Source organism: Protopterus annectens, chromosome 1.part1, assembly GCF_019279795.1.
Source record: "Protopterus annectens isolate FY-2018-M chromosome 1.part1, PAN1.0, whole genome shotgun sequence".
In the NCBI taxonomy this organism is placed as follows: Eukaryota; Metazoa; Chordata; order Ceratodontiformes; family Protopteridae; genus Protopterus; species Protopterus annectens.
Genome location: NC_056726.1, coordinates 1406025668 through 1406037756, shown reverse-complemented (window position 1 = coordinate 1406037756; position 12089 = coordinate 1406025668). Strand labels below are relative to the sequence as shown.

Sequence of the window (12089 nt, the reverse complement as noted above, 5' to 3'; positions counted from 1 at the left end):
TGACTTTGCAGAGTGCTTCCTAGACTACTGGACAACTGCTCAGATTTCTGGATAGTCCAGATTAAAAAAAAAAAAAGGTGGCTAGCCAATTCAAACATAAGTCCATTCCTTGGATCTCTGTTATGCATAATGGAAAAACTATTTCAAGCTAAATGTTTCCCTGTGTACAAAAGGTCCTTCAAGAACCAACTTAGGGATATGACTTAAGCAATTGTCAAAAGAATCTTTTAGTAATTTAATCTTCATCGTCAACTGGCAAACATCACCTATCTAGTTTTTTACCTTTGTCACTCTAAAAGCTTCTTCAAACTGACCTAATATAGATCCTTCTCAAGCTTTCCTTCCACATCCACCAAAGCCTTCAGTCCGACATATTCCTTCCCTCCCTTCCTCCTGACTATTCAAAAATCAGTTGCTTCCAGACTGGAGTGCAATTATCGGTATTAAAATATATTTCTTAGAATGGCTAGTTTTGTATAGCAAATGAAATTCTGGAATTCAAGACTCTCTTTTGATGCTGGGATGGACATCAATTCCCAATACCGTGTTTAATTGCTCCCAGTCCATATAAATTTGGTACATATTTTCTTTAAATATGTCAGAACTAGTTAGGAAAGGGACCCCATGATGCACCCTGGGTCAAGAATAAAGTAAGTAGAAGGATAACTTAATTTAAGGTCTGTAATCTTTGTTGTAAAATCCAAAGATACCCCCTTCTGTTTCTTCAGGATCTCTTTATAGTTAAGGAATATGTCTGCAGTTGTGATCAACTACAGACTTAATACTGTGTGCTAAAATCAGTCCCAAGCACCTAAATTATTCATTCTTCTTCCTCTTCTTCAGAAATGGAAACCTTATTATCATATCTTCTCTCATGTTTTGATTCATCCAGACTAACTTCGTCTTATTACTCTACCTGAAAATTCACAGAATTCTCCCTGGATGTCAGTGACTAGTTGCAAGTCATGATTAGGCCTTGCAAGGTATATCAACAGACCATCGACATGTGACAAAACTTTACTTTGATTTGTATAAATAAATCCTCAACTGGAATAATGCAACACAGATGTCCACCCACCCTTGTCTTACAATGAATGTACAGGGACTCAACTGCCTGAATAAATGGGGGGGGGGGGTGCATAATCTTAAGCATCTCAAGCAGAAAAAGTCAGCTCACACTGTGAAACTCCTTGAGTGTGTCAAAACTCACTAATAACATAGGCATCTTTGGGCATATGTTTTTTCAGAACTAACTCAGTTCTGATCAGGTTGTTAAAAGTGGATTTGTCTGGAATAAAGCTGGACTGATCAGGGTCATTCAAGTTGGGTAATATCAAAGCTACCCTAATGGCAATTATAACTGTGAACTGCTTATAATGGGAGTTTCAATGTTAAAATGAAGTAATATAAACCCACAAATGTTGGGTCATTTCCTGGTTTAGGAATTAATGAAATAACATGCTTATCGGTTTTCGGTAGTCCCCCCGGGAAAAAAAAAATACCTACACGAGTGAATGTTAACAGACCCCCCCCCCCCCAACTGTATAAGCCTCTACAGGTAAGCCATTTAGGCTACTATATATACATTTTATATATATATATATATATATATATATATATATATATATATATATATATATATATATATGAAGCACAAACTGAAAGGACTAGTTGAAGAAAAATTACAAATAAAACTCACACTTCAACGGCATGGAAAATAAACTGCAGAACACTGTGAAATTCTTATAACGGAACCGATTTTATTTTAGCACTTTCATCCTTAATATCCAAGGACTTCTTCAGAAATGTGTAAATTACAAAACTTATCAGCAATATAAAGGCAAATGCAAATTATCAAAACTAGAAAACCCTGCCCCTGAAAGAATTACATTAGAGTTTTGAAGCCAATGAGTATCGAGCATAAGAGACGCACCTTCTTCCCAGTTGGAAAAAATAAAAAATGCTATTAACAAACATAAAATGTGGCATACAGTAAATAAAAACAAGCAGTTTAAAAAAATTAGAAGTTATGTACCTACCATAACGTTCCATGTTAGTTGTCTTCTCTCGCCTTCTTTCTTGCTGGATGGGTTCGGAGCCGACTCGGCACTTGCTAAGCTCGAGAGCTAATTTTACCAGCTCGAGGCAACCCTATATCCCATGATGCAAGGCGGAGACTACCCAGATCTCGTTTGGTAGCTAAAGAAATAGTAATATTTTCTTCCAACTGAAGAGGAGGAAGAAAATAATAATACTAGATAACATCATAACCCTCTAGAAAGAATCAACCTAATCTAGTGACACTAGGAGTTGAACAGCTAGAAAAAGGGGAATAACCTCTTAATAGAAGATGCATAATCTTCCCGGTCTGACCAGGCTAGGGGGATGGAGGGCGGGACGCAAGAAAGAAGGCGAGAGAAGACAACTAACATGGAACGTTATGGTAGGTACATAACTTCTAAATGTTAAGTTGTCAATCTCGCCTTCATTCTTGCTGGATGGGACCGCGTCCCCAGCACCTCTATCCTGGGTGGCTCAATGGAACAGACTCTTGAGAACGGTGGAACCAAAATTCGCTCTGTCTCTGGAGGCTAAGTCCAATTTGTAATGTGAAACAAAGGTATGAGGAGAGGCCCATGCGGCTGCTGCACAAATAGTGTCTATTGGAAGTCTAGCCTGAAAAGCTGTAGATGTAGCTAGAGCTCTGGTAGAATGGGCTTTTGGCCTAGAAATCAATTCTTTACCTTTGAGCTGATAAATGTAAGTGATCACAGAAGACAGCCATCTAGATAAAGTTACCTTAGAAACTGGAAGGCCTCTCCTGTTGTCTGCATAGGATAGAAACAGTTGATCAGATTTCCTAAAAATTTTTGTTTTGTCCAGATAATATCTGAGCTGGCGGTGAACATCAAGACAATGCAACTTTTGTTCCGTTCTACCAGAATAATTCGGGAAAAAGACTGGAAGATCAATGGATTGATTTAGGTTGGTCTGCGATGCCACTTTTGGTAAGAAAGACGGATTAGTCCTTAGAGATACCCTATCTTTGTGGAATATTAAATAGGGAGGACGAATGCAGAGAGCATGAAGTTCAGATACTCTCCTGGCAGAAGTAATGGCAACTAGAAAAAGTGTCTTCCAAGAAAGCAATTTCAAAGAACAGGCAGCTGCAGGTTCGAACGGGGGAAGAATCAAGGATGTTAAAATTAAATTTAGATCCCATTGTGGTGGGGGGTCTCTAATCGGAGGTTTCAATAAAAAGATACCTCGAAGGAATGCCTTGCAAAGTTTATGTGACATAATGTTGTGGTCCAAAAGGCCTATATGAAAATTTGAAATGGCTGCCAGTTGAACTTTCACTGTGGAAGAAGAGGATCCTGAATGAAAAATCTAAGCTAGGAAGTCCAATACCGAATGAATTGGAGCAGTATAGGGGTCTAAGTTCCTAGCTTTTGCCCAGAAAGAGAAACGTCGCCATTTACTAGTGTAAATCTTTCTGGTAGAAGATTTTAGGGAAGCTACAATGATATCCCGTACAGGATTAGTAATCATAGGAAGCCTGGCTAAGGATGGAAGTGGAGCAACCAAGCAGTGAGGTTGAGAGAAGGTATGGATTGGTGCAGTTGACCCGACTGGTGGGTCAGCAGATCTGGAACCGGGTCCAGATGCCATGGCTGTACCAAGTGATAATGATGTAGGAACGGAAACCATATCTGTCGAGGCCAATAAGGAGCAATGAGAATCAACTTGGCTCTCAAGGCGGTTGCTTTCTGAATTAGCTGAGGTATCAGCGGAAAAGGGGGAAAAGCATAAAGAAGTCCCCGGGGCCAATCTTGGGTTAGAGCGTCTCTGGGGGGATGGCCTGGAAGGGGGAAGAGAGAGAAGAAGTCTGGGCATTTGCTGTTTTGAGGTGTAGCGAGAAGGTCGCAGCAAGGAAGGCCCCACTTCTGAAAAATCTCTTCCGTCACTGATTGTTTGAGAGACCACTCGTGAGGCATGAGAATAGCTCTGCTCAATCTGTCCGCTATGATGTTGGATTTCCCGGGGATGTGCGTTGCTATCAGAAACCGGTGAGAGGAGATTGCCCATTGTCAAAGTCTGAGAGCCTCTCGACACAGTGGATAGGACTTGGTTCCGCCCTGTTTGTTTATATACCACACTACGGACATATTGTCCGTTTGGACTGCGATAGCTCCCAGGGGAAGAGAGTCGTTGAGGGCTTGCAACGTTAAAAGCACCGCTCTCATCTCCAGAACATTTATGTGCAGATGGTACTCGAAAGGTTGCCAAGTGCCATGGACCATTCTGCCCTGATAATGCCCCCCCCACCCAATCAGGGAGGCGTCCGATGTAACCATGGCAACTGGGGCAAGAGGAACAAAAGGTCTACCTTGATGGATTTGAGGGGACAATATCCACCAAGTCAGATGTCTTTTGCAAGTTGGACTTACTATGATCTTGTGACTCATGGGAAGTTGTTAAAAAGACCATTGGGTGAATAGCATCCATTGTAGAAGACGCATGTAAAAGCGGGCAAGGGGAAGAAGTGTTATAGCGGCCGCCATAAGACCCAATACCTTCAGAGCAAATCTGGCCTGAATTTTGTTGCTGAGAAGAATCACCTGGACGTGTCTTTGAATATCCAAGATCCTTTGGTCTGTTAACTTTGCTGAAAGTTGTACGGTGTCTAATCTTGCGCCTATAAAAGTAATAGATTGACAAGGCGACAAGGCAGATTTTTCGAAATTTATAGAAATTCCTAGCCATCTGCAAATGTGAATGGTGTAATTTCTGGCTTGGAGAAGCTGATGCCTGGTGGTGGCAGTGAGGAGCCAGTCGTCTAGATATGGAAACACCTGGAATCCTTGACGTCTCAGGTGAGCCGTAACCACTGCCATGCATTTGGTGAACACTCTGGAGGCTGTAGTGAGTCCAAAGGGCAGGGCTCTGAATTGGAAGTGACTGGTCCCCAGCCGAAAGCGGAGAAATCTTCTGGAGCATCTGTGAATTTTCATGTGATAGTACGCATCCTGAAGATCTATCGAGCACATCCAATTGTCCTTGCCCAGAAAGGGCAGAATGGACTGAAGCGTGACCATCGGAATCTTGATTTCTTTACCAACTTGTTGAGTTTGCTCAGATCTAATATTGGTCTCCAGTCCCCTGTCTTTTTTGGAACTAAAAAGAACCTTGAGTAGATTCCGGATCCTATTTGGTCCGCTGGGACTGGCTGGATGGCTCTTTTTACTAGCAGTTTTGATATTTCTAGTACTGCTAGCTCCCTTAGACCGGGTGGAACGTCTGGAAGGGTTCCCTTTTGTTGAATTGGGGTTTGAATAAAGGGAATTTTGTAACCCTCGGATATAATTGACTGTACCCATTTGTCTTGAGAAAGGGAAAGCCAGACTATTGGGTACAGCGATAATTTTCCCCCCGACTGCCTCCGAAGGCGGACAATCGGGCAACATCTCAGGGATGCTGGAAGGGTTTGTCAGAAAGAGGCTCTCTGCTACCCTGATTCTGCGGACCACCTCTGCCCCTAGGGCGGCGTCTATTATTGTTACCCCCTCTGCCTCTGGGGGTAAACTGACTTTGTGCGTCAGGCGTGACTCCTTGAGATTTGCGGAACCACATTTTCCCTCCCTTCTGTCCTTTGGGGTAAGGTCTTGAAGGGGTGGAGAAACGGACTCCTAAGGCAGAAAGAGTCTTGCCATCTTGTTCGCATCTAGTCAAAGTGTCTTTCACTTGAGGTCCGAACAAGGTCGACCCATCAAAGGGGGAGTTTGTGAAGGACACCTTGAAGGGGTCTGCAAAATTACAAAGCCGCATCCAGGACTGACGCCTTAAAGCCACTCCTCTGCCTGCGGCCCTACTCGCTCCATCGGCTGCATAAGAAATGAGCCGCATGGAGGAGTTAACAATGGAGTTAAGGATTCCTAGCTGTGAGCTAATCTTATCCTGAGACCCAGCAGCTGACGGATCCTGTAAAACTTATCCCAACTCTTTCAGAACATCTCTTTGGAGGCGGGTGAAGTGGCATAAGTAGTTCAGCCATCTCATGGCAAAAGTCGCTGAAGAAAAAATCCGCTTGCCGTACCTGTCCATAGTCCTAGAATCCTTGTTAGGAGGATGGACAGGTACTGAAGGATCAGCTAGTTCCTTCTTGGTGGCAGCAGCCACCACCATGGCATCAACTGGGACACCCTTTGTTAAATACTGTCTATCTTGTGGGGCCGTAATAAATTTTGAAGGCCTCCTAGGGGTAGGTTCCAACCGAATCCGGAGCCATCCACGCCTTCCGAGCCACTACCTCCATAAGAGGGTCGAAAGGCGGAGACACCCAGGAGGTGGAGGGTCGAGATCCGAACGCCTCCAGGTATACTGACTCGTCCTCGGAAGGATTAAGGGAGGGCCAGTTCCCCCTCTGCTTAAGGAGTTCAAGGATGTCTGAGAATGAGACATCCTCAGAGGAGGACCTTGGGGATCCCTCCGACTCATCCAGGTAAGTATCTGATGTAGTAGACTCAGGGGAGTCTAGATGTTTCCTCTTACATGTCCTCTTACGCGGGGGTTCACCTGACGGATCAGGAGAAGCCTTGGAAGAGGAAGATATTCCCAATGGGGAAACCTGAGGCGTTGGATCTCTGGGTCCGGGAGCAAGAGAGTGAGAAGAGACGTCAGCAGGCACTGTAGTGGGAGGAGCTGATGGAACTGTCCGTTGACTAAGCCCAGGGGCTAGTACACTCCTCATCACCTCGAAAGCTCCCCCGTCAGAGAGACCAGAAAGTTCCCGCTCCGAAGAGATAGGAACCCCAGGCCTCACCGAGGCCTCACCGAGAGGGAAGGCTCCGAGGCAGATGTTGGGGCCGAGCTCACCAACGCCAAAGCTCCGAGAGGGAGAACGGGGTCGGACAAGGGTCCGATGCCACTCGCCCCCTCGGAGCCGACGAGGGAGACCAGATGCCCGGATCCTTCCAATGAAGGTCTCAAGGAGGAAATCGGAGCAGAGGACGACGGAGCCGAAAGGGGTGGTATCGGCTCCGAAGCTACAATGGTGCCGGTTCCGAGGAGCTCCGGCTCCAAGCTCTGTAAGGGAGTCGAAGGAGGAATGTTTGGTGGATGTGAAATAGCTACCGTCTGTTGAGATGGCTATGGAGTATTTGGGCCAATGCCTGAGACTTTAATAGTCTACTCACCACTCTCTCGAGGTCGTGATCGGACAGCCTGGACGACCGAGAAAAACGGCTCCGATGGCTCCGCTCCGAGAGCAAGGGTGATCTCGGAGCCGAACGTATGGATTCCACTGAAGGGGATCGAGATCTCTTTTTTGAGATCGATGGAGCCAACGGAGCCGACACTGAATGTCTGGATTGGGCAGTATCGGCGCCGGATGGAGCCGATACTGAGACTGGTAAGGTGGAAGGATCGGCTCCGGCCGGAGCTGATCTCGACCCTGGTGAGGGTGAACCTGAAGCCGACGGCTTGGAAGTCTGAGCCGAAGGTTTAACAGGTTTCGAGGGTTTCCCCGGCGCCGACTTAGTCGGGGAGCTCTCGGGCTTTAATAAGCCCCTTAATATCAGCTTGTTTCTTCGCTCCTGCAGGACTCTTGGGCTGAAGGCATGACAGATAGCACAAGAGTCCTGCAGGTGCAAAGGTCCCAGGCAATAAACACAAGAAGTGTGACCGTCTGTCAGAGACATCTTCTGACAGCACAAGTCACACTTCTTGAAGCCTGAGACCTTAGTGTCCTTCGACAAAACTGTGTCGAGGAAACACAATACAATAACACACACACAAACACACTCAATCCAACAATTTAAAATACACAGGGATAACACACAGTCATACACAAACAATCCCTGACAGGAAAAAATTTAGGGAGGGGAAGGCCTAAGCTAGGGAAAGGGAATAAAATACTCGGAAAAAAAAGGAACACTGACGGGAATAGGGTTAAAGTAAGTCGTTAAAGTTAACAAAAAACAATTATATATATAAATTTAAAGGGGGGTAGACAAAAAGTCTCAAAAACTATTCACTTACCTAGAGCTGGTAAAAGAAGGCACCTCGTTAGCGAAGCGGCAAACGAGATCTGGGTAGTCTCCGCCTTGCATCATGGGATATAGGGTTGCCTCGAGCTGGTAAAATTAGCTCTCGAGCTTAGCAAGTGCCAAGTTGGAGCCGAGGATCGGCTCCGAACCCATCCAGCAAGAATGAAGGCGAGATTGACAACTTAACATCTTATTTTGTAAAAAGACATATGAGATAATATGCATTATAAAAGTAAGCATAAGGAGCTTGTAAAAAAAGACTTGTAATAATTAGCCATGTAAAGCAGCGTTTACTAATGAAAGTGGCAATGAAAAGTTAGAAGCAAGCTGCTGAAGAGTGGAGAAATAACATCAAAATTATGTTAGTAAAATCATAGTACTGGTAAAACAATTTAGAATAATGTTGTAAAAGTAGTGAATTTGTGTGGATGAGTGGTGTAAAAGCTTGCTACAAAAGCCTGTGTGTTTGAGCTGTAAAAATTAAGCTTTTGTATTTACATGCTGTTAGATTGCAAGTATAACAAGCAAGTATAACAAAAAGCAAAAGAAATAAATAAAAGCAGTGTAGAAGTGTAGATCAGTAACACACTACATAAAAGCATAAGGTCAAGCTATAAAACTCAAGCATTTAAACACATGTTAATGGAAAGTGTCCATGAAGCTTAAAAGCATATATATATATATATATATATATATATATATATATATATATATATATATATATATATATATATATACATATTCAGATTCACCAACTGACCAACATTTAAATCACACATTTTGATACAACCCATTCTATAGTTTGCTCTCTCAAATGGAGAGCTAAATGCCTTAAATTGGCAAGAGAAACTTAAAATCCTTCAACTCATATTCAGCATCTTACACATTATTTCTGCTATTAATTAATTAAACTAAGTAATTATATAATCTTACGTGCTCTACACAAATCCATTGCTTTTGACAATCTGAGGTCTCTTTCTCTTAATCTGTTGCCTTTTGCTTGATTCATTCACTATCTCCCTTCGCTTTATTAACGAATTATGTAACTCACCAAAACCAGTCTTTGGTTCAAACCTTTAGCACAGCAGCACAAACATCTATAACCTGTAAAACCCTTGTGGAACAACTGGTAAATAAATGTTAGTTTTTTCCAGGTTGAAAACAATTACAGAACTTCTTTACTTTTTTTTTTTTTGCTCCATTCAGCTGGCCATCAGCTGCCCCCAGTGCACCTCATTGTTCACAAGGTCTACCAAAGCAGTCCTGGGCTAATTCTGATGTCTGTTCATGGTGGGTAAGGTGATCAAAATATTAAGGCAGTGTCAATTTTGTTTTTCCTCAGGCCTTGTCTCCACCCTCTGTAAGCACTCATACTGTCCAAAGGGGTGGTATGCAATGGGTCTGGTGAGTATCATCCATTCCTTGACATGTAGCCTAGCCAATGATCCCTCTTATGTAGACAGCATTCACCACTCATCCGCAGCCTCTACCAGGGATCAACCATGGACACACCCATCCCTCCATGCCTGCACCATCAAACATCCAAGCTGCTAATCAAACTGAGATTGCTTGAGCCTAAGTTGAGGATTTATCCCTCTCTGAGTCAGTGGCACAGGTATAACGTCTCTCTAGCTGCTGCTGATTCATCTTTGCCTTCTAAAGGAAGAGTAAAATTACTTCTTCCATGATGGGAAATAATGTGGTGCACCACTCCTCTCAGGCTTCTTGGCTACTCCAAAAGAATTAAGGAATCAATCAAATCTCTGGTTATAAAAGTTCCAGTTTTATGCAAGTCTGCCTTACAGTGAGATAATTTCTGGTAGTTACAGCTACAGCCACAAGATCGTGTGTTACAAAGCATAACTATAACAGTTACAAACATAACACAAGCTTAGTTAAGGAATGCCTTCACAAGTATAAGGAAAAGAAACGTGATTTTTTTTTTTTTTTTACTCTGGCTAGCTACAACTGACTTCAGAACTTTGACTTTCCCATTGCTCCTTCTCTTACTGGGGCTACCACATCTGAGGTGGGGTACTAAAGATGTATTCTTATCCTGCTGAGTCTTGTCTCTCTGGAAAAGAACACCTCATTGTTAGTGGGATACGAACACCTCTGCAAAAAGAGGAAAAAAATAGAAAACCCAAGGCCATTATACTGCAGCCACTCCATCTGGGGCTTTCTTTTAAGTCCTACTGCCTTATGACATGCCATGCATGTAGATGTGTGCACAACATTTGAAGTAAAAGTGTTCACCTATTTATGCTCTCTTAGCCTGCTAATCCACAGCTGCACTGGCTCTTTCAAAGTTATTGTATCATCACTGGTAGCTGTACACCCTTACCATGTCACTGTACCCTCCTCCTAAGACAAACAGGCAATACCTAGTTATTCCTTTTCTGCCTGTGCCAGCAATGACTCTGTAGTGTAGAATGAAGGAACACTGTCTAAGACCCAGGTTACTTGAGTACAAATAGTGGACCTGGCAAAGGGGGAGTTAACAAAGGGAGGGAGACAAATGATGAAGTTATATCCATCCACCTTTCTGTATGCCAGGGTAAGCATGCCCATCAGCCAATGCAAACTACAGAACATGGCAGAGTGTACAGCCGATCAGGATGGGGGGTGGGAACACCAAGGTGGCGATGTGCTATTGTGAAGGCAGCTCATGGTCTCATAAAATTTAACTGCACACCTCTGCAGGGTCGAGCCTTAAGGCAGGCACATCATTATAGAAGTGGGAATGTTTGTTTCACATTTTCAGATGTGCAAAGTAAGCCTGGAGCAGGCATGAGGGTGGTACGGTTAAGATCCATCCAATAAGCAGGGTGGCAGTGTCTTCATAGTTAAAATGACTCCAACTCCTCTGAGAGCTGAAGGGGAATGAATGGGCCCAGCTAAGTGATTGAAGAAAGAGCTGACAATCAGCAGAAGATAGCAGAAAGCTAAAAAAATTCACTTCTCCTTTCATGCTAGCTACACCATGTGCCCAAGCCTCCAATGAAATTCTCCTCACTTACATCACAGGCAAGGCTTTCTCTCTATATATCAACAAATAAGGCAATATACATATTTCATAAACACTGCAAGTATACTACTGTTCTGCCTGTGCCTTCATAATGCTTCATGGACACATTTCCATACTCTAAATTAGTTCCAACAATCTTCCTAAATATCATTAGGAAGACAGAAGGCTGTCCAAGAGAGAAGAAAGAATGGCCGAGAAGGGGAAGCTCCAACTCATAGGCAGACTCAAATAACCAAATGTGGTTTTCCTCAGCAACCTAAAAAAAATGCTGCTGAAAATGCTGCTTTATGTGGAAATTCAATGATATTCATATTCTCTTATCACCTTTTTTCATAATAAATTGAACAAATAACAATGGTACACAGTCTTTAGGATAACTTACTGAAATTAAATCAGGGCATGGAAATGTGTCCATACATAGAGAAGTACCAAGAAAAAGGCAAAACCACACCATCACAGCAGGACTTTCATAGCAGAGGCCTGTGAGGCAGAAGTGTGATTGCAAAAGAAAAAAAAAAAAACAGCAAAATGAAAGTTGGATTGCATTTCACTTACTCAGGTAAACAGACTGCAAATCATACCCTTGCTATAAATAGGATTTGGACTCAAAATTTTCAGATGTTTCAATTATTCAGATCTTTCAAAATATTAGCTTTCTTTGAGATAAATGCATTAAAAAAAACTTTAAAGGGATGGGACCTGGAATAAGAGCACACAGGACTGAGAGAGAGAGATGTTATCGCATATTACCACTAAAGCTAAGGAAAAATCAAGAGATGTGCAGGTTTCTACCTCCTTACTTTCTTTGTCCCAACTTAAGGCTAGTTACAAAAGTGGGGATAATAATTCAGCAGAAAGCACAAAGCAGTGGGTCCTTAACATAAAAAACAAATGCATTCGACAAGAAAAGGAGAAAAATCAATCAAATATTAGTGCCAAGCACTGCTCACAGCAACAGTAACTATAAAACAATACAAACACTGAAGTCACTTTGACATTTGGTCTATTGGCCT

General features: G+C 42.9%; 1 protein-coding gene across 1 annotated transcript in view; it reads right to left on the bottom strand.

Moving 5' to 3' along the window:
• ROCK2 (Rho associated coiled-coil containing protein kinase 2) overlaps nucleotides 1–12089 on the bottom strand; it is a gene marked incomplete in the record, with an annotated part of 2656097 nt that overhangs the window by 1439536 nt on the left and 1204472 nt on the right.